The 22,327-nt window shown below is 35.4% G+C and overlaps 1 protein-coding gene and 1 pseudogene across 1 annotated transcript in view; one reads left to right on the plus strand and one right to left on the minus strand.

Annotated features, from left to right (window-relative positions):
* Window positions 1–22,327, minus strand: part of SMYD3 (SET and MYND domain containing 3) — a 954,064-nt gene that overhangs the window by 901,750 nt on the left and 29,987 nt on the right. The window lies entirely within an intron of this gene.
* LOC141538748 (transient receptor potential cation channel subfamily M member 7 pseudogene) lies at window positions 18,084–21,306 on the plus strand (annotated as a pseudogene).

Consider the following 22,327-nt stretch of genomic DNA (forward strand, 5'->3'; position numbering starts at 1 on the left):
TTTTCATCAGTAAAGTTTAAAAGTCCCCTGTTTCATTGAAGGTCCAACTTTTCCCCTGAAAGATTATGCTCAATTTTGCTGGATAGTTGATTCTTGGTTGTAAGCCAAGCTCCTTTGCCTTCCAGAATATGATATTCTAAGCCCTCACGATCCTTTAATGTAGAAGCTGCTAATTCCTATGTATTCTTGACTGTGATGCCTTAATATTAGAATTTTTTCTTTCTGGTTACTTGCAGTATTGTTCTCTTTGACCAGATATTTCTGGAATTTGACTACAATATTCCCTGGAGTTTTCACTTTGGGGTCTCTTTCAGGAGGCGATTGGTGGATTCTTTCAATTACTATTTTAACTTCTAGTTCTAAGATATCAGGGAAGTTTTCCCTGATGATTTCTTACAACATACTGTTCTATCTTGAAGTCCTTCTAAGTTGCCTTGAGCTAGAAAATTGTTTCACTCCATCTTTTTGTGGATTTTGTCACTCCAAAATTCTTTTAAAGGTTTGATTTAACATTGTCTCTAAGAGAAACTGAGGAGAACTCAGGCAAATTCCTGCTTCTCTCTACTATATTGGCTCTGCCCCTTTTCCCTCCTACTTTTAAGACCAAAAAATGTTTCCCATACAAATACAGAGAAAGGCAGTAAGTCTCTTTTGGCAGGCAACTTCTCAACTTGGCCCTTGACTAAATACTGCATGTAAAAACAGATATATTAGAGACAAAAACCTTTCACCATTCAATTCTTAAACATGCTACCAAAAAATAATAAATAAATGCAAAAGGCAGCTGGTTCTGCATATATTGCTCCAGCTTAGCACTAATTCTTTTAAAATGAATTACAAAAGTAAGTTGGAGCCAACCAGTTATAGTTCTCTGTTTAAAGTACATATTATACATGTAAAATGTATGGGATTGCCTGTCATCAAGGGGAGGGAGTAGAGGGAGGGAGGTGGTAATTTGGAAAAATGAATACAAGGGATAATGTTATAAAAAAAATTTACTCATGCATATATAATGTCAAAAAAATTATAAATAAAATTTTAAAAAATGTTAAAGTACATATTATAGGACCTCTTATTGAAAGTTGTTTCTCTGACATGAATAGAAATTGATGTGCTATTTTAAATTTAGATCAATAATAAGGTGAGGTTAAATATGATCACTTTATATAAGCTTGGAATTTAGATCTTTTTATGCATCTCAAGCACTGAATATTTTTAACTGTTTCTGGCACAGAATTCAACAATATCTAGCTTTTTTTCTTTTCTGAGAAAGTAGCATAGGGTCCTGTATTGCTGTATACTGGATTTGAATCTACAAAACTATATTTTAACTACTGCTCATAGCTATTTTTTAGTTGTGTGACCATGGGTCAGTCACTTAACATTTTTGTGTCTCAGTTTCTTAATCTAAAATGGGAACAAGAAAGGTAGCATTAGTACAGTAGAGTGCTATCAAACTCAAAGAGAAATGATAAACACTAATTCATACATAAGGATCCCTGAAAGCTATATACTGGCTGAGTTATTAAATGTGATATTATCTTAGTTTTATGGTATGTTTATTTATTTTGTTTAAAATTTACCAATTATGTTTTAATCTGGGGCCTCAGGAGTTTTGGTGGGCCATATCTACAATCAGAGAACCTGGGTTTGAATCTTAATCTTCAACTTTCTCTCTATGTAATCAAGTGCAAATCACTCTGGTCCTCAGTTTCATCACCTGAAAAATGAAGGAGTTAGACTGCTGATATTATGGGTCCCTTCCAACTATAGATCTCTGAATCAATGGGCCTTACTTATACTACCTCTCTTTCCTTACAAAGTGAGGAAGCTGCTTCCTAAATATAGCATCAAAGAAACAAGTCATTGCTAATATTTGCATATTGTTTAAAACACATGAAATCCAATTGGCTTTTAAAATTTCAAATAAAATCAAACTGGAACATCTTTCTCTAATTGATAATATAATTTGCTAGGATTTCCCTAAATTTTTCTATACAAATATAGGAATACTAGTACAGGAACTTCTTTCACCCAAAAAAAAAAAAAATGGTAACCAGTTAAATTCTACATTAGTCTCAAAAAATGGTCTGAAACACAGAGTTTAAATGAGTGACCCAGGGTCATGTATCTAGTAGGTAGAATTTAAATTCAATCCCACTTGGTTCCAAGCATGGTACAATCTTTAGTTCACCACTATCATAACCAACTCTTAAATGGATAATATTCCAACTCACTGAATCTATACTAAGCAACTTAAAGTAATTGCTTATTTGCGATCCATTTGCAGAAGTATCCATTCTAACATAGAGACTTTTCCTTTAGTTCAATCATTTAGAAGGTCAAGGTCAGTACCATCATTGGTAGCCCTCTATTACACTTAGACTCTGCCAGACCATTACCAATGCTGAAGTTTAGAAAACAGGAAAACCATAAAAGTCAACCTAATGCTGATAAGTATCATTACCCTAAAGAATAGATGTCAACACGTCTACATAAGGACCTTCAGAAGATTATCTGTTAAGGCCTAGCCTGATTGTACCAAATGCTGGGATAAGAACTGATTAAGATTAAATACTGGGAATGTGTGCTTAAAAAAAAAAAAAAAAAAAAAAAAAAAAAAAAAAAAAGGCAAATATTCAATATCTGGTGCTTTGTCTCTTTAGGGAGATTTAAATGCAATTGCATTGTGAGACTATTACTGAAGTTTTGGTTGAATGGTTTCACCTGAAGTGACAGAGAGCAATTACAGTTGAATACCAAGGGCAGTTGGGGGCATGTGTGTGCCACACTCAGTGTGGGTTGCTTGGTTGCTAGATGGAACAGGATGCCTCCTTTCCCACCCTTAATTCTTGCTTTGACATTCTGGAGCACAGGCATTTTGTAAGGTGACTTTTGAAACAAGGAAAAGGCAAGAAAATCCACCTTTTCTTTTATTGACAAAGATTACAAAAAACAGTGCCTTAGGCTCATCATGAAGTTAAACTTAATTCATAAGCAAAAGCCAGACACACCCCAAGATTCTAGACTGCTAGTCTCTCTCTGGAGGCTCTGAGGTTGTCAGCATAAGTATTTTGGACTCTGTTAAGATTTATCGTAAGTCTTAGTGGAGTAAAGCTTATTATAAATATCTATTCAAACAAGCAGATTGAACCAGTTTCAAATCAGAGATGGAAAAAATGATGAACATTCTCTCTTTCTATTCCCTGTCTCTCTCTCCCTATCTCTGTCTTCTCTGTCTTTTGCTCCATGTCTCTGTGTGTGTGTTTATCTGTGTGTATGTGTCTGTCTCTGTTTCTCTGCGTGTGTCTCCCTTCGTGTATGCATCTCTGTGCCTCTCCCTCTCTCTGGGTGTCCCTCCATATATGTGTCTGTCTGTCTGTCTCTCTCTGTCTCTCTGTTTTTCTTTCCCTCACGAGAACCTGCTTAAAAAATAATTTCACAATTCATTGTTTTGGGGAATGAAAAAAAGAACCAATATGGATCACAGAAGTCACAAGGGTATCTCATCTACCTCCTCAAAGTCCATTTGTTCAGAAGAAGCTCAAAATTCAATGGCATGAAGATACATTTCTTTATTTCTCAAATGCATGTAATAATGACACATATGCCATTAGAAATGCTATACTGGGCTAGAAGCTTCAGCTCTGATGGTGAAACTCACAAATCATGGGATTTAGAGCTAGAAAGGACCTTAAAGATTGTCTATTCATAGGATCATAGATCTGCAACCAAAGGATGCTTCAAAAACCATTTAATCCAACCTCTTCATTTTACAAATAAGTAAATTGAAGTCAGGGACACTGACTTATTCAGGTGGCACATCCTTACACAGATGGTAACCGAGCCTAGATTCATATCCTGGAACTGATTATAAATCAAGTATTCTTTCCACTATATAATTTGTGAGATAACAAAGGATCACAGCATCACAGATTTGCATCTGAAAGAGACTTTAACAATGAAATAGTTCATGCCCCTTATTTACAAGAAGAAGAAATTTAAGGCTTGGAGAGTCTCATTAAGATTACACCCATAGGAAAACTGGGACACTGATGCATTGTTGGTGGAGTTGTGAAAGAATCCAACCATTTTGGAGAGCAATCTGGAATTATGCCCAAAAAGTTATCAAAATGTGCAGATCCTTTGACCCAGCCATACTACTACTGGGCTTATATCCCAAGGAAATACTAAAGAAGGGAAAGGGACCTGTATGTGCCCAAATGTTTGTGGCAGCCCTTTTCATAGTGACTAGAAACTGGAAAATGAATGGATGCCCATCAATTGGAGAATGGTTGGGTAAATTGTGATATATGAATGTTATGGAATATTGTTGTTCTGTAAGAAATGACCAACAGGAGGAATACAGAGAGGCTTGGGGAGACTTACATCAACTGATGCTGAGTGAAACAAGCAAAACTAGGGGATCATTATACACTTCAACAATGATACTATATGAGGATGTATTCTGATGGAAGTGGATATCTTCAACATAGAGAAGAGCTAATCCAATTCCAATTGATCAATGATAGACAGAATCAGCACCCAGAGAAGGAACACTGGGAAATGAGTGTAAACTGTGAGCATTGTTTTTTTGTTTTGTTTTGTTTTTCTTCCCAGATTATTTTTACCTTCCGAATACAATCCTTCCTTTGCAACAACAACAACAAAATTCGGTTCTGCACATATATATTGTACCTTGGATAAGATATTTAATATGTATGGGAATGCCTGCCATCTAGGGGAGGGGGTGGAGGGAAGGAAGGGAAAAACTCGGAACAGAAGGGAGTGCAAGGGATAATGTTGTAAAAAGAAAATCTAAAAAAATATACCTATGAGTATGTACTGTCAAAAAAAGTTATAATTATAAAAATTAATAAAAATAAATAAAAAGATTACACCCATAGGAAGCTGAAGAGTCAGGACTTGAAACCAAGTCTTCTGACTCCAATTCCAATGTTCCTTCCACTGTGGCAAGCTGTCTTCCAGAGTAGTAGTCCTCCATATTATACTTAAGATTAAGTAGGCATTCAGAATATCTCTACTTTTTTCAAACAGCTCAATACAGCTCTAACACATAGATTTATCTTCATTCTTTAAATTATTTATTCATTCAAAAATGTCTAACTAAAAGGATGAATTAATCTAATATTGATATCAGCAACATGTAATCCAATTGACAGCCGAATGAAAGGGCCACTACACTCTTCTCCCTGATGATAGAATAAGCACGTAACTCCCCCCCATCATTGTACATAGGTACCACTATCTATCCATGGACAGATCAGAAAGGAAGGAATCACAACCTTAGCAAACCAGTCTTCAAAAGGTGGCCAACCAAGAAAATGGAAACTGAATAGATATCCTTCAATTGGAGAATGGCTGAATAAGTTATGGTTTGGAATATTATTGTTCTGTAAGAAACAACCAGAAGGATGATTTCAGAGAGGCCTGGAGAGACTTATATGAACTGATGCTGAGTGAAATGAGCAGAACTAGGAGATCACTGTACACAGCAACAAGAAGACTATATGATTATCAATCCTGATGGATGTGGCCATCTTTAACAATGAGATGATTCAAACCAGTTCCAATTGTTCAATGATGAAGAGAGCCATCTACATCCAGAGAGAGGATTGTGGGAACTGAATATGGTTCACAACATAGCAACTCTTTTTGAAGTGAAATAATTTCAATGAAGAGGAATAATGAAATAATTTTTATTATTTTGAAATTATTATTGTCTGCTTAAATTTAATTTTGCTTCTTTTTATTTTTCTTTTATTGATTTCATTTGATTTTTTTGTGTGGCACAATAATTGTATAAATATGTATACATATAATTAGATTTAACATATATTTCTACCATGTTTTACATATACTGGACTACTTGTCATCTAGGGGAGGGCATGGGGGAAGAAGGGGAATTGGAGCACAAGGTTTTTCAAGGACTAATGTTGAAGAACTGTCCACACATATATTTCAAAAAATAAAAAGCTTTAATTATAAAAAAAAAAAAAAAAAAAAAAGTGGCCAACCCCAGACCTAGCCTATTTACCTTCTAGACCAATTTGTATACCTGTTTTTATATAGCTGGAACCTTATAAAATTTCTCACCCCAACACTGATCCAGATTTTACTTGAAGGTTGAAAAAGAAATAGGATCAAGAAGATATAAAAAGATAAAATAGGATTACAGGCCCAATTCTGCAGAAGTAGTCTCAGAAAGGAAGAAAAAGAGAAGGGAAAGAAAAAGAGGAGAAGCAGAAGGCAGATGAATGTATGTAAGGAAAAACTAAGTGAAGAATGAAGGAAACATTTCTAAAGGAAATAGAAGCAAGTCTTCAATAGGAAATAAAAGAATAAGAAATGGAGGAAGGAGCCATGAATCTTGTCAGGATGACAGAGGACAAAGGAGAAAAACTGTGTAATTAGAAATATGGAGCTCTTCCTAAAGAAAAGCAAACTGGATGCACTGAGAAGAAAAAGTTCTTTGTCCTCTAAACAGGAGAACCAAGAAGCTAAGAATAGTAACATTTGTACTTCCTTGTTTAAGACTATGGAGGCAAACTCCCAAGAAAGTATTGTACAGATCTAGAAAAAAAAAATTAATAAAGTTCATCTGGAAGAACAAAAGGTCAAGAATTCCAAGGGAATTCATGGAAAAAATTTCAATGAAGGTGGCCTAACTATCCCAGACCTAAAACTATATTATAAAGCAGCGGTCATCAAAATCATTTGGTATTGGCTAAAAAATAGAGTAGTCTATCAATGGAATAGATTAGGTTCACAAGACAAAATAGTCAATGACTATAGTTATCTAGTGTTTGACAAACCCAAAGACCCCAGTTTTTGAGATAAGAATTCACTATTTGACAAAAACTGCTCGGAAAATTGGAAACTAGTCTGGCAAAAACTAGGCCTTGATATACACTTAATACCAGATACCAACATAAGGTTAAAAAGGGTTTGTAATTTAGACATAAAGAGATATCTTATAAATTCAGAAGAACATAGGATAATTTTCTCTCAGCTCTGTGAAGAATGAAGGAATTTATGACCAAAGAACTAGAGATCATTATTGATCACAAAATAGATAATTTTGATTATATTAACTTAAAAAGTTTTTTTAAAACAAAACTAATAAAGACAAGGTTAGAAGGGAAGCAAAAAGCTTACAAAACATTTTTTACATTCAAGGGCTCTGAAAAAGACCCCATTTCTAAACTATATAGAGAACTGACTCAATTTCATACGAATTCAAGCCATTCTCCAATTAATATGAACAGGATAGGAACAGACAATTTTCAGATGAAGAATTGAAACTATTTCTAGTCATATGAAAAGGTAATCTAAATTATTATTGATCAGAGAAATTCAAATTAAGATAACTTTGAGATATCATACACACCTGTCAGATTGGCTAAGATGACAGGAAAAGACAATGACAAATGTTGGAAAAGATGTGGGAAAACTGGGACACTAATATATTGTTGTGGAATTGTGAACAGATCCAACCATTCTGGAGAACAATTTGGAAGTATGCCCAAAGGACTATCAAACTGTGCACATCTTTTGATCCAACAGTGTCTCTACTGGGCCTGTACTCCAAAGAGATTATAACAGAGGGAAAGGGACCCATATTGCAAAATCGTTTGTAGCAAAGCCTTTTTGTAATGGAAAGAAAATGGATCTGAGTGGAAGCCCATCAATTGGAGAATGGCTGAAAAAGTTATGGTATATGAATATTATGGAATATTATTGTTCTGTAAGAAACAACCAGAAGGATGATTTCAGAGAGGCCTGGAGATACTTACATGAATTGATGCTGAGTGAAACGAACAGAACCAAGAGATCATTGTATACAGCAGTTCTGATGGACATGGCTTTTTTCAACAATGAGATGACTAAGGCCAGTTCCAATGATCTTATGATGTAGAGAGCCATCTACACCCAGAGAAAGGACTGTGGGAACTGAGGGTGGATTATAACATAGCATTTTCACGATTTTTTGTTGTAGTTTGCTTAAATTTTATTTTCTTTCTCATTTTTAAAAATTTTTGATCTGATTTTTCTTGTGCAGCAAGATAATTATATAAATATGTATGCCTATATTGGATTTAACATATATTTTACTATTATCCTTGCATATGTCTTGAAAACAAAAAATTTCAATTAAAAAAAAAAAAAAAGATCACTGAGATAGCCATTTGCTGAACTGATAGGGAAACTTATTGTCTTCCTATATATCCAACAGAGAATCTCCCAATCCAATCGTACCTACCTACTTCCAGTAATTTACTTAGGTACCAATTACACATTCATAAAAAAAAATCTAAAAATCATATAAAAATTTTCAACTAATATGATGTCTTGGGCAAAAAACAATTGAAGACCATAGGCATAGAATATTTTTCTCCCAATTGCTCATTGAAGAAAAGAAATGCAGAAGAGAAAAATAAATCTGGGAAATGAATACTTGGATGAGAAAGTTGTATCAGAGTGGAATTTGGATTTTTGGACCATAGCTTAAAATATAGAAATGACAGTTTCCTGACCAGAGATGTAATACAACTAACAAAAGCTGGTAACATATTTGCAGATATCTTACAAACCTAAAAGTTTTAAAATAAAAAGATTGGGAGAAGTAAAAGTAAGCACACATAAATTTATGTATGTATGTATCTTCCAAATTAGATACTATAGTGAATAACTCCAAAAAAGGAAGAACATCAGAGCCATCCAGAAATTCACAGGAGAAAAAAATCCATGAAAAGAATCAGTATTAAAATGCATATCTTCAAATGTCTATATAAAATGCCTACAGTCTTTACAACAAAAAAGAAACTCAAGGTCCTAATGAAAAAAGGCAAATATGACTTCATGGACATCATAGAAAGTTGATGGGATAAATTTCAGACTGGAACATGGCTATGAATAGATATAGTTATTCAAAATAAACATAGATCAATAAACACTTATTCAGTACCTACTGTGTTTGAGGCACTGTGGATACAAAAAGCAATAAAAGACATTTTCTGCCCTCAAGAAGCTTGTGATCTGACAAGAGACAAAAGGCAAACAAGTACAAAGAGGGAAAGTATATAAGATAAAAAGTAAATAAATTTTAAAAGGAAAAGCATTAGAATTTGGGTGAAGGCGTCAAGTAAAAAGTGAGACTTTAGGCAGGAATTAAAGGAAACCAAAGAACCTAACAGGGAATGGCTAGGTAAAATGTCTAGAGCTAAGAGATGGTATGTCTGCTTGATGAAACAGTCAGGGAGTCAGTGTCACTATATTGAAAAATACTCACTGAGTAAGATGTAAGAAGACTGGAAAGATATGAGAGGACGGTTATGAAAAGCTTTGAACACCAAACAAAGCCTTTTGCATTTGACCCTAAAGGCTATAGGGAGCTACTGTAGTATATTAAAAAGGTGAGTGGAGGAAAATTTTATATTAAAGGCCATGTTTCTGAGAGGGAATCAAGGAACTAGAAGTAAGAAAGGATATCAATGAGTATTTGGGTGAAAACCCAAAGAAAAGGAAAAAAAGCAATGATTTTTGTTACTGGAATATGCTACAAATCTCCTGGATGGATGAAATATTTAGAATATTTAGAAAACAGAAGCCTAAGCAGAGAAATATGAATTTTTAGATATGGGGGAATTTTAATTTTCTCCTACATAAGCAAAACAGCTATTAATTTCTTGACTTATCTTAGTGATAATTACAATCTTTTAAAGGTGATAAAACCAACAATTGGTAAATTCTAGTCTTCATCTGATACTTATGAAACCAGGAGGAATCAAATGCTGGAGCAAAAATGAAAATCTTCAGAAGTAGACATTCAAATCTGCAGAAGAGGGGAAATCAAGGTATAGTTTAGTATGTATCCTAAATTTGAAAAAAACAGATTTCAGTGTTCTAAAATTTAGATATGTCATAGAACAAAATGCTTCATGGGAAGTCAGCCCAGAAAGGGTAGGCCATTCTTAAGAATGAAATTCTGAAGACACCAAGGGAAATAATTTCAATGTAGAAAAAAAAAAAATCAACTTTTTAAAGAAACTGACAAGGATATTTAGGGAATTAACTTATCAATTTAAGATTTTTTTTAAGGTAGACACACTGGAAGTAAGCAACATAATGAAGACTAAATAGAAGAAATGAAGCATAAATTTATAAAAATAGCAACAGAAATGCTAAAGCTACAATGCCATAAGGCTGGCAAGAGAAATCAAAGGCAAGAAAATGGAGTGTGGAAAAAGGAGGATCAAAGAAGGGATGGAACCTTTTCTTGGATTGGATGGGATGATAAAAAATGACAATTGAGAGATGACAGAAGCCATTCTTCTCAATCTGGTATGTTTTCTATGCAAAGGAAAATGGCTTTTCCATGGACATAAGAAAACAAAAATGATTAACTAGGAGCTGACATCCAAGATAAGTAAGGAGATAATAAAAGAGTACCAATCTGCCCTTAATGAATTCAAATTATCAGGCCCATATGAATTGCATTTTTAAGTCCTGAAAGAATGAGCAGCAGTGACTGCTGAACCTTAGTGACTGAAAATTATAGACTGAATCATTAGGGAGATTTTTAGCAAGCATCTAAAAGGTACAAATTTACTAATCATTACAGACTAGTTATTCCAGACTAACCACATTTCCTTTTTTGACAGGATTATTAAACTTGTAGATGAGGAGAATGGTACAGATATAATTTACCTAGATCACAGGAAAGCTCTGGATAAAGTATCACATACTATTCTTATGAGGAAGATGGAAATATGGACTAGATGATAATATAATCAGATGGATTGAGAAATGTTTTAATGAACAGGCTCAAAAAATGGTTGTTAATGTTTCAATGTCAATGTGGTTAAAAGGTCTCCAGTGGAGTGCTTCAAGGGATCTATGGTTGGCCCCCTGATGTTTAACATAGTCTTAATGACTTTGCTAAAGGCATAAATGACAATGCTCAACAAATTTGCTGATGACACCAAACTAGGAGAAATAGCAAAAACAATGGATGACAGAATCCCAAAGGAGCCTGACAGACTTGGAGCATCAAACTGAATTAAATAAAATGAAATTCAATAGAGATAAATGGAAAATCTTTATATTTGCACTTAGGTACAAAAAATCAACTTCATATTATCTTTATTACTTCATTTTCCTTCCATACTGTATGTTTATCTGGATGTTTTTTAAACTGCCCCAAGTAGATAAGGTATTTGTGTACATGTGGAGATGAGTGATAAGGGAAAGATAAGGGGATTTAAGGAAAGGTATTTCCTCTACCCTCTTCACTAGCTTTCACAAAAGTCCCTTAAAAAAAAAAAAAAAAAAAAATTATTTCTTTATTGTCTGTCTTATTTATATTTTCCCGTTTTATGTTTAATTCATTCCTGGAAAGTGGAAGGAAAAAAAAAAGTTAAATAACTTTTACTTCTTTCCTTCATTTCATTCTTGCCTATGGCAAACCCATATGGAGTCAAGCAGGCTTGGGGGGCTCTGCCCCTGTAGAAAGCAATCAGTGGAGTTTTAGAGAAATCCTGCCCCACCCTCAAAAGAAGTCTCCAAGTCAATCACACAATCCTTACTACTCAGAGGCAACTTCACTCTAACTTATTCCGGCCCTCTGTGGGTACTTTCACCAAGCAACGACAATGATGCATCAAGAAAGATATTAGTTAATCCAATTCATGACTACATCAGATACTCCTCCAGTAAGGTGCCAACAATAGATTGCCCAGAGGATTAAAAGCAGTCATTGGAAGGACAAGGAACAGCCTCCCCCACTACCAGCTCTGATTTATTTTCACTAGATCATATAGTTTCCTGGATATGAGGATGAGCTCATTTGTCCCAATGTTGAACCTAAACCTTTGGTTTAACAAAGGATTTGCTGTTCACAGCAGCACAACTGGTTCATCCTGCATTCAGATGACTCCTTTCAGAATGTTCACTTTGGTTATCAAAATTAAAGTAATCAAAAAATGATTCCCTGATTCCATAACATATACATGACACCTGATGTGTTTTGTCATGAAGCAAAACAGCTAAGTTTTGAGAAAATCATTTAAGTTAGGTGTTCCCAGGTTATAGTCACACTTATTCAAGCAAAACAATAAAGGGTCTTGCACAATAAAATATAAAATAAAATGACAGTGAAAAGAGCAGTTATTAAGGTATTCTTAATATCAATCGGTTTAGGTTGAACAGTCTTCCACAGCAACAGAAATGAAATTGCCTTAAAAAGACAAACAACCAGGCATTTTCCTAACTCTACAAAGGGAGCCTGGATTTCTGAAATACTCAATATGTTAACAAAACTATATTTTGTTCACAAACATACAAATATATTTGGCAATGGGCAACAAAAGAATTTTGGGAGGAGGAAGAGTCAGCATTCTTGTTTCTCATCCAACTGCTTCTAAAAGTGTTTTTTGTTGTTGTTGTTGTTGGTCACCTTCTGTGACACAAATGTGACCTGTCTCACCAACTTTCTGACAAGAGCACAGTACTAGTAAGATAACAGAGCATAGTGATAATCATTGTGAAGGAGTTTTTTAATATGTTTCATTAATGATTTTTACCTTTATATCACAGTAATTTGGGAAGAGTTCCCCACCTGAACTGAATACTCACTTGTGACAGAAAAACAATTAACAAAAACATTCAGCATCATTTTTTTTCCTAATAAACATGAAGGCCTAGAATACTCTCACTCTTCACCTCCACTTCCTGGCTCCATTGGGTTTTTTTCCCCCTCACCTTCAATGCCTTTTCCAGTCTTTCCTACTATCAGCATATTCTCTATAAAATTACCTTTCATTTACACTATATGTGTGTGTATTTCTATGTAACAGTATTTATATGTTTTCTCCTCATATGAGCTCCTTGAAAGTTGATATTTTTGTCTTTGTTTATATAACCAAAGCTTAGCACCAGTGACTGACACAGAAGGATGCTTAATAAAGTTTGTAAAATAACTAATTAATTTCTAACTTCAAAAGGTATCTCTCAGCACATAGAGGAATGTAGCTTCATAGTCTATTCACAGCTTCATACTGTTAGAATAGTTGAATAGCATTAGATGGATTTTACGGATTATATTTGACCATATATATTATCAACTCATTGAAAATAAAGTATGATTATTATCACCAGTTCAACTTGACAAAGATTTATAATGAAGCTGTTCCACGCAAAGCACTGACTGTACGTATACTAGGGAAGATATAAATAATAATTATCTTCTCCTTACTATGCAGCATGTCATCATTGATCAAGAATTTTCAATCACTTTTGTGACTCCATTCTGAATTTGCTTGACAGAGATACTAGAGTGCTTTGCCATTTCCCTTCTCTCCTTCATTTTACAGGTTGAGAAAACTGAGGCAGAGAGGGTTAAATAACTTGCCCAGGATCTCAAAGCTAGTATGTGAGACCATATTTGAACTCAAGAAGATAGAATTCCTGACTCCTTGCCCAGCACTGTATCCACTGTACCACTTAAGATACCCCAACCTGGAGCACATAATCTAATAATATGAACCATATGGAATAACTATTGCTAGCTTTTCTTTCGTGTTTCACCAGAAGAAGAAATGTCTTACAGACATGTAATTCTCTAGGGGATGGGAGTCAGAGAGAAAGGGAAAATAAATGCTTATTCATTGAAAAAAAATTAATTATAAAATAAAATATAAGTGGTGAATTGACTACATCTCAATCAGTTATTTGTCCATCTAACTCCATAACTCAATCTAGGGCAATAGTATTTTTCATCCATTTAATTTGTTCTGTGTGAATTGTTACATTACACTATTTTTTGTAGTTGAGAATCTTATATACTGAGTCTTTCAAGTGTAGTAGGGCTTGATATGATCATATCATACACATTGTCACAAACAAAAATGTAGCATCTGGAGGACCTCACCATGTTTGGAGAATCCTTCTTTTTACTCACATATCTACAGAATTATAAAACACAAGAGCTTAAAAAAAAAAAAAAAAAAAAACCAAGGGCAACTAGTTAGTATAGTGGAGAGAATGTGATGCCTACAGACAGGAAGGCTCATCTTCCAGAGTTCAGATAAGATACCTGTTGTGTAACCCTGGCTAAGTCACTTAATCCTGTTTGTCTCAGTTTCCTCATCTGTAAAATGAGCTGGAGAAGGTGGGGACCAAGAGTTGTACATGACATGACAAAATTGACTGTATGATCCTGGGCACTTAAACTTCCTCAGTTTCCTTAAATGTAAAACGAGATTATGTAGCACCTAACTCCCAAAGTTGTGTGATATTCAAATAAGATAGTATTTGTAAAGTGCCTAGCACAGTGTCTGGCACATAGTAATTACTTAATAAATGTTACTTTCCTTCCCTTCTTCCTTTTATCCCAGAAAAAAAAAATCAGAAGTCATTAGAAAGGTAACAGCAAAATATTGAGCCCAGATAGATTCTCAGGTAAATGCTACCAAAGAAAAAAAAAGTTACTTCTTTGCTACAAATATTTCAAAATCATGGAGAAAAGAGGGGAAAAGAATACCTAGTTTCTTCTATGAGAGTTAATTTCTAAAGTGAAAATAAAGACAACACTGAGGGGGAAAGGACCAATATCATTAGTGATACTAAGGCAAAAATACTAAAATAAATCAGCCATATATCAAAAAGCTATTCAATGTGACAAAGTAGAAAGAGTGGTTTAGTACTAAAAAATATATATGTAATAAATCTCAACAGGAGAAAAGATAAATACTATTAGGGCATATCATAAGATGCAAATAAAGCCTTCAATAACATACAGTACTCAGTTATTTTTTAAAAACTTAAAATATGGGAATAAAAGCATCTTTTCACAGTAGGATAAAATATATATTTGAAACCATGAGTTACTAGATAAAATGAAGAAACACTAGAAGCACTACCGTTAAAACCACATGTTAAAACAGAAATGTTGACTCTTACTGCTCCAATTTAAACAGTTTTAGCAATTTTAAATATAGTAAAAATTGAAATTAAAGGAATAACTTTTGGTATATCTCTCTTTACTTTCACAGCCAAGTTTCCAAAAAAACCTTTCTACACTCTTTACCTCCACTTTCTTTCTTCTCACTGATTTCTCAAGCCTTGGCAATCTGGCTTCTGACCTCATCATTCAACTGAAACTGCTTTCTGCAATAATCTCTTTGTAGCCAGCTATTGGAGTTATCTGTGAATATTGGCTGTCTAGTAAAAGTGTTGGGCCCCCAGCTTTGGAATTTTATGCGCAAATGAAATTGTTTCTTTCCCCAACTCTTACCCTTGGGCATGACCTTCCCTTGGTCCATCTTGGGTCATCCATGTTTACTTCTTTGTTCTGCCCTGGGCTTCCTCCACTCCTGACTCTCCAGACTTTTGTCCACCATGCAATATTCTCCTTCTCCTCTCTTCTTCCTTCTACTTTTCAGCTTCCTTTTGTTTTCCCCAACTAGAGTGTAAAATATTTGAGGGCAGAGATAGTCTTTATTTCTGTTTGAACTTGTATTCCAAGTACTCAGCAATATACCTGTCATATAGTAAGTCCTTAATGAACACTTCATGACTTGACAAGATTTGATTTGACCTGGTAAGTATAACTGGACCACTAGGTAGGAATGACTAACAGTAAAGAGGAGAATGTAAGCTATAGGAACTTTAGTGATATTTATGAAGATCCATAAACTTTAAGGGACCTCTTAGAAGCCTGACAGAAAAATATAGCTGGCCTGGCTCTGGACAAATAAACCATAACTATACTTTAAGAAAAAACAAACAGACCATAAGATTTTCTCACAATTTTAGCTCAGGAGTCCCCATAGATAGAGGGGAAAGAATTTCTCTTCCCTAACATTTAGACATTATCAACAATAAGCATTTATTAAGTACTTACTGTGTGCCAGGTACTGTGCTAAGGCTAACAAAGAAAAGCAAAAACAGCACCCTTGCCTTCAAGAAGCTTACATTTTAGTGGGTACTAATTTTTTAACCCCAATTGCTACACAAAATAAATAAATAAATAAATGGCCTTATTCATGTAAGCACGAACATGGTTTGTTCATGGAACTGTGAGAAGACAAATCAGAACAGAAGGTTGGAAGTAGTAGGAACTACAGTTGGATTAGTAAAATGAAAATAGATTTTGGAAGGTTTTGTAAGGAAAACAGAAGAGTACATTGGCAATGATCTGATAGATGATGGGATGCCATAAAAAAAAAATCTTTGAGCAGGCAGTTATATAAAGAAAAGAGTGAATTCCAAATGCCATGACAGTAGAATTCTTTCAAGGAGGAAAAGTATAAGAAGATAAGTGTACAGATCATAGGACTATATCATATTATATTATATTATATTATATTATATTATATTATATTATATTATATTATATTATATTATATTATATTATAGTTAGGGATCAACAGATAAAGTAGTAACTGGAAAAAAAAAAAAGCATGATGGGAAGAGCCAAGGTACCCAGAAAAACAACAACTTTAAAAAAAAAAAAAAAAAAAAAAAAAAAGGTTTATTCTAGTAAAAGCTGTGAAGAAGGTAAGAAATATAAAGACAGGACATTGGATTTAGTAATAGATGTAGGAATAGTATTTAGTAAAAAAGCTGGTGACTTTCATAAGGGATTAAAGTGTTAGCAAAGAGAGACAATGCAATTCCAGCTACACTAGCAGAACTTTCAAAGTAGCACATTCCACCTTGATCTTATGGGGCCCTGCAGCCTCTAGCTATTCATACACAAATCTAAAGGTATCTGGGGGCAAGAACATCTTTTTCTCCAAAGGAAAATATATGTACAGCAGATAATCTTTGCTCCTTCTCATGCTCCTACACTGCCATCTAGCGGATCAGAATTTAAAAGGATGCTTTCCACCTAGATGAAGGTAAGCAAAATCAGCTCAGATGTGCTAATTAGATGCTACTGAGCAGGAAGTCCAAGGGATTATCCTTGTGTGGGCCAATTAATGTTGCTTAGTAACAAGCCACAGGCAAACAGCCTCAGCCTGGACCTCATGTCTTTCAAATGTTTGATAGACCTGACCAAAGAATCACAGAATTTTAGAACTAGTAAATTCTCCCAATTTTGTAGATGGTATTTTACCAACCAGGAAAATTAAAGCTACTGACAAACCTAGGTCTGGAACAAGAGAGTCGGTCAATAACAATCCTTCGGAACGCATGTCCTCCATCTTACCTCCTAGAGATGGATGTACTATTATCACCATACTTTGTAATCCAAGGACCTGAGCCATCCCTCTATCTCCAACTTCATCATTAAATGGAAACTGTTCTCTCCAAAGTTACTAACACTTTCTTAATTGATAAATTTAATGCACTTTAATCACGCTTCATCTATTTTGAGCTCTTTGAAACCTTTGCCACTTCTGAACACTGTTTCCTTAATATTTTCTTTGCTCTAGATTTTGGGAACGGTGCTTCTCTCAGTTTTTCTCCTCCCTAAAGGCTACATCTTTTCTGTCTCCTTTGCACCTCCAGATCATACCATTATATTACTTTTTGAAATAAAAAATAAAAAAAAAAAATTTTAATTAAAAAAAAAATCCATGGGAAGAAAAAGGATAAATGATGATTTAAAATTTTCTGTATGTATTAATTTAAAATGCTACCAATATCCCCTATCATCAAGATGCAGTTAGTAGCCTTGCAGAGTGTGGTTGGAACTCCCTCTGGTCGATTCAGGTCCTATGTGGAAAGAATTCACAAACTGGAAAAGTTTGAATAGCAAAAGGGAAGTTTATTGTGTCCTGGACTAATTTTCATCTCAATAGAGGGTGCAGCTACTCAACAGAAATATCAGATCTATATCTCCAGCTAAATAAGATCATTTAAATTCCAGATAAGTAGGGAGTGGTCCTGGGCCAATCTTAATAAAACCACTTAACTGGCCTGAAGGGTGGGTCCCTGTCAGAGGAGAGTTTCCTGGCTCACCCCAAAAGTCAAGAAGGACAGTTTCCCGATTGATGGCTACAGGATCCGGAGGAGGAGGCGGTGGAGTTGCTGCCCTTCCGGATTCCCGCCCCGTGAGGATAATGTCCCAGAAATCCTGGATAGAAAATTCTTTGCCCAAGAGGGAATGTGTTTATATTATACCAAGTTCAAAGGATCCTCCCAGATGCCTTCCAGGATGTCAGATTTGTCAGCAGCTTGTCAGGTGCTTCAGTGGTTGCTCAGTCAGGCAGCATGCTTGTTTTACTGCAAGTCTTGATATGAAGTACTCAGATGTGAAATCAGGTGAACATTTAAATCAAGAGACAGAGCAGTGGCCAATGGAAAAACACACAGAACAGAGCCCCAATGATTCTTAGGGTATCATTCATTTCCATTGTGAGACTGCCATATGACACTAAACCTGAAATCATTCTCCAACTTTTGTTAAAGAGTGGCAAATGGAATTGCCCAAACTTTTATAGGTCTAACATCCCAAGCCTGGATTTTAACTGCAGGAGTGAACATGGGTATGGCAAAGCATGTTGGTGATGCCCTCAAAGAACATGCTTTCTAGATCATCTCAAAGAGTTATACTATTGGAGTAGCACCCTGGGGAGTTACTGAAAACAGGACCGATCTTGTTGGAAGAGATGAGATTGCCCTTTATCAAACTTTATTGAACCCTTTGAGTAAATTGAATGTTTTGAACAATCTCCATTCCCATTTCACATTGGTGGATGATGATACCATTGGAAAGTGTGGTGCACAGAAGTGAGATTCAGACGAGAATTGGAGAAACCTATCAACAAAGAATTCATGCTAGAATTGATCAAGGTGTTCCTGTGCTGGCTCTCATTTTTAAAAGTGGACCCACACATATATTGTATCTAGGTTATACTGTAACACATGTAAAATGTATGAGATTGCCTATCATCGGGGGGGAGGGAGTGGAGGGAGGGGGGAGACAATTTGGAAAAATGAATACAAGGGATAATATTATTTTAAAAAATTACTCATGCATATATACTGTGAAAAAAATAATAAATAAAAGTGGACCCAATGTTATCCTTACAGTTTTAGAATATCTTCAAGAAAGTCCACCTGTCCCAGTGGTGGTTTGGAAGGTACAGTCAAACTGCAGACATACTGGCTCATGTTCATAAACAAACAGAAGAAGGAAGAAATCTTCTTGATGCAATAGAACTTGACATTTCAACCATCAAAAAAACATTCAATTTTAGCCAGAGTGAGGCTGTTCACATATTTCAGACATTGATGGGATGCATGAAAAAAAAAAACAAACAAAAAAAACTTATAATTGTTTTCCACATTGGGTCAGATGAACATCAAGATATAGATGTTGCAATACTTAACAGCACTGCTAAAAAGTACTAATACATCTGTATTTGACCAACTTGTACTCACACTGGCATGGGATCAAGCTGATATTGGCAAAATCATGTATTTGTTTATGGACAACAGTGGCTGGTTGGATTTTGGAACAAGCTATGTTAGATGCCTTTATAATGGATAGAGTTGCATTTGTAAAACTTTTTTTATTGAAAATAGAGTAAGCATGCACAAATTCCTTATAATTCCTAGACTAGAAGAGCTTTATAACACAAAACAAGGTCCAATTAATCCAATGCTATTTCACCTAGTTTGAGATGTTAAACAGGGGAACCTTCCTCCAGGAGATAAGATAACTCTGATTGATATAGGACTTATCATTGAACACCTTATGGGACGAACCTACAGATGCACTCATACTAGAAAATGTTTCCAAGTAATATGCAACAGCTTCAATGGGAATAATTTGAGGCTTGGACAAAATACTTCCAGCAGCACTCCTCAGGTGCTAAAAAGTCATGAGTCTTTTGGTAATAGGGAAGGACAAAAGGGAAAAAAAAGCAACACAATCAAGATTGCACAGCCTTATAATGTTATGGGCCAGAACTCTGAAATAAGGATTCTTACAAGGTATTAAGTTAGTGGAATTGATAAAAGGGTTGTATTCTTTATGGGGCTACATCATCTTATGTTAAGATGTTACTAGAGAATTTGGCTTAGTGATTGGAAATCTATAGCAAGGACATGCTTAGAACCTGGACAAAACTTGTTGTGGCTTTCGGAGTATAGTGAACTATGTAGAATATGAGCCCAATGAAATAGGCAAACTGAAGTTAATATATAAATCACCTTTGACCAACTAGCAGGTAAAGGTCAGTGTGCAAACACTTCAGTACAGATTAATTACCCTTTGATAGCATATGAGCAAATTGCTGCTATCAAAGCATGGGGCACCCTCCCAGGACAGATCGAGGAGAAGCCTTCACGAAAACAGAGCAATATCCAAAAGAACATTTTGCTGATTTTGTGGGATGTCTGCAGACAGGTGTCACAAGAGCCAATGAAGAAAATGCAGCTACAAGAATTATGATCAGACAACTGGCTAAGGAAAATGCTAATGAAATTTGTAGAAGAATTATATGAGGACTACACAAGAATGCTCCTTTAGAGGATATCATAAGATGCTGTGCCACAGTGGACACAAATGCCTTTTGTAACCAGGCTATAATGCAGAACATGGAAAGACAGAGTCCCTCGTGGCAAGGGACTTCCAGAGAGACTCATCAATGCTTTCAATGTGGTAAAGTAGGGCATCTGAAAGCTCAGATGTAGGCATAGAGACAGAGTGAGATGAGAAGGTGAGAGAACAAGACCCAAAACCCCATGTACAAAATGTAACAAGGGCTTCCACTGGGCCTCAAAATGTAGATTGATCCAGGGAAAGGAGAGGCAGGACGCAGCTCCAGAGCCCCAGGTGGGGCATGATGGCAGCTGAGGTTACACCCAGAGAGTCTTTAGAAAATCAATATTAAGACATGATCAATCAGCCAAAAGGCAATTAAATGGCAGAAAGGGATTGCAATTAGGGAAAATAGAATTGTATGTAGCAGGGAGTACTGAGATATCCCCTGGAGAGGTAAAATCTGTTCCTGTCCTATGTATCCCTTGCCTCCAGGCATACTAGGCTTGACCATTTCACCTCTTTATCCATGCACTGATGTGGGAAACTGGGGAATGTGTAGCTAATATCCCAGTCACTAATACAGGTAGACAATGTATGACTTATCAATCAGGAGAAGTAGCAGCATCAGGTTTACTGATACAGACTCGTAATAGGCAATCTGGTGATAGTTGGCCAAATTCTGACACCAAGCAGCAGAATCCAGGAATATTGTAGACTGCAGCAGAATCCAGGAATATTGTAGACTGCAACAGTTACAGCTGACCGACCGCTGGAAGGATTAGCAGACACAGGTGCAAATCATACAGTTATTAGAGGTGCCAACTGGCTCAGTCACTGGCCAAAGATCAAGGCAGATACCTACATGTTTGGGGTAGGAGGATCCATAGCAGCAGAAATTAGTGCTGCCTCTATGAGATGGACATTTGAAAGTGAAACAGGAGTTTTTACTACTTTTCTAGTTGAAAAATTTCCCATCAATCTGTGGGGATTTTACAGCAGTTAGAATTACAATTTAGTACTTCGGCTTTTTAGGTAGGACTACTGTTGAAGGCCTGCCTGCATTCTCACCTGTTCCTATTCAGTGGAAAACTGATACTCCAGTGTGGGTAGAACAGTGGCCTTTAACAAGTGATAAAATTCAGGCCTTATTAGACATAGTGCAAGAGCAACTTAAGCAAGGACACTTATAACCTTATCTAAGTCCTTGGAATTCCCCAGTATTTGTTGTAAAAAAGAAATCTGGAAAATGGAGGATGTTGACTGATCTAAGAAGAGTAAATGAACAGATGGAAACTATGGGAACTCTTCAACCTGGACTTCCATCTCCTACTCAGTTGCCTAGAGAATGGCCTCTTTGGATTAATGACATTAAGGATTGTTTCTACTCTATCCCTCTGGATAAGGAGAATATGAAACAATTTGTCTTTTCAGTGCCCAGCGTTAACTTAGCAGAACCTTATTAAAGATATGAATGGAAGTTTTGCCACAAGGAATGAAAAATAGCCCTACTATGTGCCAAATGTATGTTGCTGCTGCTCTTAGTCCAGTAAGAAAAGCATTTCCAAAAGTTATATTGTTACATTACATGGATGATATTTTGGGATGTGTGCACCTGAGGAACAAATGTTAGAAGCATGCCTACAAAAGACCATAGAAACATAAGGAACTACAAATTGCATAGAGCTACAGAAAAAAATCAAAGACATGCTCCTTTTCAATATTTAGGATATGAATTATACCTTAAGGTGCTTATAGTACAAAAACTTTCCTAGAGTAGAGAAGCTAAATGACTTTCAGAAATTG

Source organism: Sminthopsis crassicaudata, chromosome 4 (genome assembly GCF_048593235.1).
Source record: "Sminthopsis crassicaudata isolate SCR6 chromosome 4, ASM4859323v1, whole genome shotgun sequence".
Lineage (NCBI taxonomy): Eukaryota > Metazoa > Chordata > Mammalia > Dasyuromorphia > Dasyuridae > Sminthopsis > Sminthopsis crassicaudata.